Source organism: Motacilla alba, chromosome Z, assembly GCF_015832195.1.
Source record: "Motacilla alba alba isolate MOTALB_02 chromosome Z, Motacilla_alba_V1.0_pri, whole genome shotgun sequence".
In the NCBI taxonomy this organism is placed as follows: domain Eukaryota; kingdom Metazoa; phylum Chordata; class Aves; order Passeriformes; family Motacillidae; genus Motacilla; species Motacilla alba.
The window spans coordinates 38,418,939-38,424,978 of NC_052046.1; positions in this window are offsets into that span (position 1 = coordinate 38,418,939).

Genomic DNA, 6,040 nt, shown 5'->3' on the forward strand with positions numbered 1-6,040 from the left:
ACATTTGAAGTCATGTGCCTTGCCATGCAGATGGTCTGGGTAAGGTTTCTAAGAAAGAGCCATGCAACAAAGAGCCTGCCATAAGAACAAGTTCTGAACTTCCATGTCTTCTATAAGCATACGCTTCCAACCACCCTAATTATCTTTGATGAAATGGGTTTGGGATCAGTGGGGTTCTTCAACATCAAAAACCCGAAAGGAATCAAATTTTTTAAATTGCTGAGTATAAGCATCATTTGCCAATGACTAACAAATGCAGTCTGAATTATAAGCACAAGTTATAACAGCCCATAATTTCTCTTTGGCAACATCCCTCCAAGGCTACTCTATCACACTGCTGTTGGGCTATGTGATAGAAAGATCAGAAAAGCTTTTGGCTGGAAAAGACCTCTAAGATCATGTAGTCCAACATTTGACTGATCACCACCTTGTCATCCAGACACCATGGCCCAATCATTTTGTGATCGCCTCCAGGGATTGTGACTCCACCACCTCCCTGGGCTGCCCATTCCAATGTTTACAACCCTTTCTGTGAAGACATTCCTCCTGGTGTCCAGAATTCCTTCTGATGTCCTGAAGTGCAGATTCAATACCAACTATCTTTTTTCTGCAAAAGTACAAGAACCTTGCCTATCATCAGCAATGTTTCTTCCAGAAAAGTGCACTGAATCACCGCAATATGCTTTCTTCATAACTGATTCTGCAGATTTTATTTGTAAGTCAATCAGGTGCCCAAGTTTTGTTTAATTGCTACATTTTTATTAATATTAATTCAATGCATTTTAAAGGCTGCTGAGGCTGGAATTAAAAGGAGGTTGTTACTCTATTGAACATTGCTCCTTTAGGCTGACAAAAAGAATTCATCTTTTAACCTGATGGCAATGAAAGACAGTGAATGAATCACTGCTTGAGGAAACCAATTTATTTAGTCACTGTGTCACGGTTATTTATTACTTATCAGCACATGCTGTTAGTTCAATTAAATACAAAAACCTGAAGTTCTCTTCCAGTCTTCTCCCCTTCTCAATTTTTAAAAACACACAACAAACCAGAAAAGAATGACTAGAATCTGCAGTGTGAAGGCTGAACCCCTTAAGTTTATTGTGCTTCTCTTGTTTTAATTAAACCCTGTTTATTAAATTTCTACAGCTAAAGTATGGGGATTATTAATCTTATTCAGTAGCTAAAGATATTAGTAGAGAGAGGACAAAAGGAAGAAATTAATAGTAAAATAGAGTATTGATGGCAACATTTTACCAAGAAAAATACAGGGAGCTGCAAAGAGCAACTATTTTCTCCCATCTGCTTACAAAGGAGTAAGAAATGAAATTCCTAATTTATATACATGTGCATGTATGGCATTTAGAACATTAGTCGTAAATGTATCCGCCATTTCACAATGTAGTCACAGATATATAAAACCAATCATATTCAGTTCAGTACCACCCTTCCTCCTGCTCTTTGTTTCCTGCATGTTCCTTGTTTAAGACATCATGAGAGCAGAAAACAGAATTTTTGTTCCTCATGAGAGGATTCTCTGGTTTTTGATTAAAATTACAATTAACATGGGAAACCTTTTTTTATTAATAGTATAAATATAAAAGGCAAAACAAATAATATAAATTTGAAACCTTCTGGTCTGAGGACAAAATGGCATTTGGAGATCTGCTTAGTAAGTACCATTGCTGAAATAACAATAAATTGAAGTTACTGCACCCAAAACCATTTTAGAAGATTAAAGGGATAGTCTGAATTGCAATTCCAACTACAGTTACACATCAGCTGTGTCAAACACTGCCTACTGATTCCTGACCCTGATTCTAGTTTGCAATGATAAGCATGTATTATATCCCAGCAATTTCAGGGGCTGCCATTCATCACTGGACCTCACTTTGGGTAAATGAATTCCTTTTGGACAGCTGCAATTTAACGAAAAATACTGGCAACACTACTTTTCTACTGCAATAAGTGGAGGTATAATTAGGAGCCCAAGGGCTTCCTGTTCTCACCTCTTTTATTTTGTTTGGCTTCCCAATAGCAATTTTAGTGTTAATTTAGATGGCAGTGAAGTAATATATTTTTGTTAAAAAACAGTCCGCTGAAAAGTGTTTCAGAGGCAGATCAGGCATTCACATATTTGACATGCAATTATTTTCATAAGACAATAAAAATCTTAGTTAACATAATTCTCAGTTCTTAGAGATTTTTTTTTTATTAAAACAACACAAATTAGAAAAAGTAGAAGAAACAGGATTCACCAGGCTGGACTATATCCAGCAAAACAGGCAGAAATGCCTGCAGAGCCTCATTATTCCTGCTAAGGACACAAGATTCATCAACCAGAAATTTAGTAAAACCATAATCTACTGATCCCTGTACCAGTTTATTTCACCAAAGTAGAGTCATTTACTTATGACATAAATATTACTTATAACATTTAATATTACTATTACTATTAATAGTAATTAGTAATATTAAAGATTACTAATATTTAATATTATTTATTTTACTTAATATTAGTATGATAAGGTATGTATGGAGACACTCTCCAGGAACAACGAAAACACAGAAATTTTCTTAATGTGCTCTCCTGCACTTTTTTTTTTAAACAATATGCAGATTAGTTAGTGGAAAAAGTGAAGAAACTCCACTATTATATGACTGAATGCTAATATTTGGTAGGAAGAGACATATTTGAATGGTCTAAATTCTACCTAATCTTGATACCTGACTCTTTCTAATAGAGGTTGTAGCTCTTCAGAGGTATAAAAACAATGTAAAAAGATAAGGTTCAGTACTTTAAAGAAAATTTATATTGCCTAAATAAGGTCCTCCTATAGTAAATGCTGCCTATTTTAACTTCCTTGGAACAGTATCAATAGCTCTTCAGCATTTCAATATAAAGATATATTCCATAAGACACATGTTTCTTTAAAGTACCATTTTTTACACATTTTAAAGAAGGGAATATATCAATAGAGTTGTTTAGACCCACTAAGTGTTTAAAAGGTTTAGTAGAAATTGAGAATAGAAAATATATTACCCGCCTTTACAGTGGCAGGAGGTGACTTCAGTTGATTTTCCAATACTGCATCTACTTGGGCTCCAGTATACCTCTATGTCAATGCCCTGATGAGGCCTGGAAAGCAAGTTGGAGAAGATATCAAACAATGCACCTCAGTTTTGTTTGGGATATAGAGCAAATGGCTTCCTAAAATGATAATTTAAGGAGTGCCATGTTTGTAGCAAAGCAATCTTACACCCTGTATCGATGCGTGAACTGAGGCAGTCAAAGAAACAGGGGAACTAAAGCAGAAGGACTGGGATACGCAGTGTAACTGCGATGTGCTCTGTATAGAAAATCCCCCTTTATGAAGAAAAAAATGCTACAGGTTGCTAAATCTTGATGAAGAGCAACCTACACGCTCCCAGTTCCAGCAAACAGGGTTATTGCATCCTAGATCTGAGGAGCCATGCTATGACTGAAGTAACCAGGTCTCAGCCTTTCTACTGATCTCATGATAATGAGAGCATCACTTTATTCTCCAACTTTTCAACTTTTTATCAAAGTACACAGAAAATAAAGTTTCTTGGCTCCTGCACTATATTTGTCTAGATTGCAAGTCATTCCCCTTTACTATTCTTCTCCTGTTCACTTTATTATGTAGGGAAAAGAACTGCTTACAAGTTGTTTATAGAGTTTGGACTCTGCTCTTAGTACATTACTCTTTGAAATAGATATTGTTAAAGCAACACAGCCCCCTAGTGTGGATGTAATCCAAAAGTTGAATTCACATACAATTATGAGGCACTAACTTTCACCAGACTACTTGTAGTAACAATTACACAGACTTCAACAAAAAACCTCTAACTAAATGACGACACAAATGAAAAACCCAAAACCATGCACATAGAAAATCAACATCAGCCAATAATTAAGAATGTAGATTTAATAAAAATTTAATAGCTTAGACAGTTTATATTTGGAGCAGTTCAGCTAACATTTTTGAGTGAAGATCTTCATGCTTTCAAAAAGACAGAATTAAGTCATGGACCTTATTTCTGATGCCTCGTATCTTAAGAACTGGAAGAACTTGTTCTTAAATGGGTTATCACTTATGTAATATAATCCAGCAGTTGGATTTTCACTATTTATTCTGTTGTGCCAACACAGCAAATTCATTAAGAATGGTGCCCCAGGTGAGAAGCAGATGGGCAGGATTCCCTGCATGAGTAAGTTTCCTGATGTGGTTCTGTACATACCCACACCAACACTAGCTGAACAACAGGTAGGGGAGGGGACCAGGAGACAGCCTGGGAATAAGCAACTACAGCAAAATGTATGCATGGTTCCTCAGCAGCATTCATATTTACCGTGAATGTCTTTCCCAGTACTCTGTTTCTGTCTGCCTTTAAGGCTAGTGTCAACATACTTAGACTAAACACACTTTTCTAGCTGTGTGTCTTGTCCTGTGCTCCTCTAGCAACCTCAGAAGACTATCTGCATCTGCTCCACTCCCAGTGGATAGGCCTTCAATACAGTCATGCAGAACTGTACACAGTATCCCAGTGAAGTGAAGCTGAGACTTCTTAAGTAGGATTGACTGGAGTCTGGAAACACACGATGGAGTGCAAGGCTTTAAATTAGGCAATTCATGGTATGCAGAACCATTAGATACAAAAAAAAAAAAGAAATTCAAGATTGACAGTAATCAACGATCCCAGGGACAAAAAGTTACCTTTACGCACTGTTTAAAAAAAATAATGATGTGATGAATGAACAAATGAACATGTTCCATTCCCTGATTATATTTGGTTTGAGGCTTCTTTTCATGCTATTATTGGGCTGTATAATGCAATAAACATGTAATATTTAAATTTTTGTGATCTTTCCTTACCTGACTACAGAGTCAGGTTAAGTGGTATGAGCAGTAATTTTTCTCCTCCTTTTATGTATTCTGTTTACACATATCAATATTAATGCTAAAAAAGGGCCAGGAAACATGGGATTTCAGCCCCTCCTCCACAAAATCAAGTATTTTAACATCTATATATGACCACAAATAAGGTGTACAAACTTTTTTCTTCTCTATGTATGTTGCAGATTGACTTAGCAATAAACATGAAGGTTTATACTACTGGGACTAAATTGCAGGACTTTATAATCAGTTTTTAATTTGGTGCCTATGCTCCTAAAGTTATGCTGTTCTTATGTTTCTGGATCAATTAACCACCTCATCTCCCTTCCTGACTCAAGGGCTTATTTCACAATTAATCTTCAACTATCTTCTGTGAAAAGGGCATATTTACCAGTGTCACTGATCTCATAAAGCTAAATCAGTGTTTATAATTTTAAGATGGGCACGTAAAATGACATATAATTAACTTACTATGCACTCACGCGCATAAAGCCTTTCTTCAGCTGATGTTTTTAGAGAATGCTTTAGCCACAGAAGGAAAAAAAACAACTTTAGTTACAGCAACTCCTTTTGTAAACATTATTTAAAGAATAATAGTGACAACCAAGCAACCATTTATATTTCTCTCTGTACATTTTGTCCCACTGCAAGGTTTCCCCAAGGTGGCTGCTATTTTTGAAACTGTGCTCCTTTAAATACAGATAAGGCTGCAGTAAAGTGCTATCCAGCTGACTCCTTTGGCAAGACTCACAATGCAGCGCTGAACTGCTCGTGCTTCATCTGGCATCTCAACAGTATCCGGTTAAAACAGCAGCATCTTATATCACCTACACAGATTATCTGACTCCCTGTTTTTTCAAATACACTTAGAAACAATCTGTAGTTATCAGTGATCAAAATTTCATTTGCTAAAATTAACAATTACACTAATTTAAAACAGCAAAGAATATATTCTATAACATAGCTTAAAATAAAGTCTCTTAGGCAAAATACTTTTGAGAACAAATACTATATTGAAAAGTGTGTTACAAGTGGAATTAATTATTTTCTGTGGAAATATTTGTGATTCACTTCTCAAAACTGGCATCTTGAATTATATTTATTATTTTCTACGAAATCAC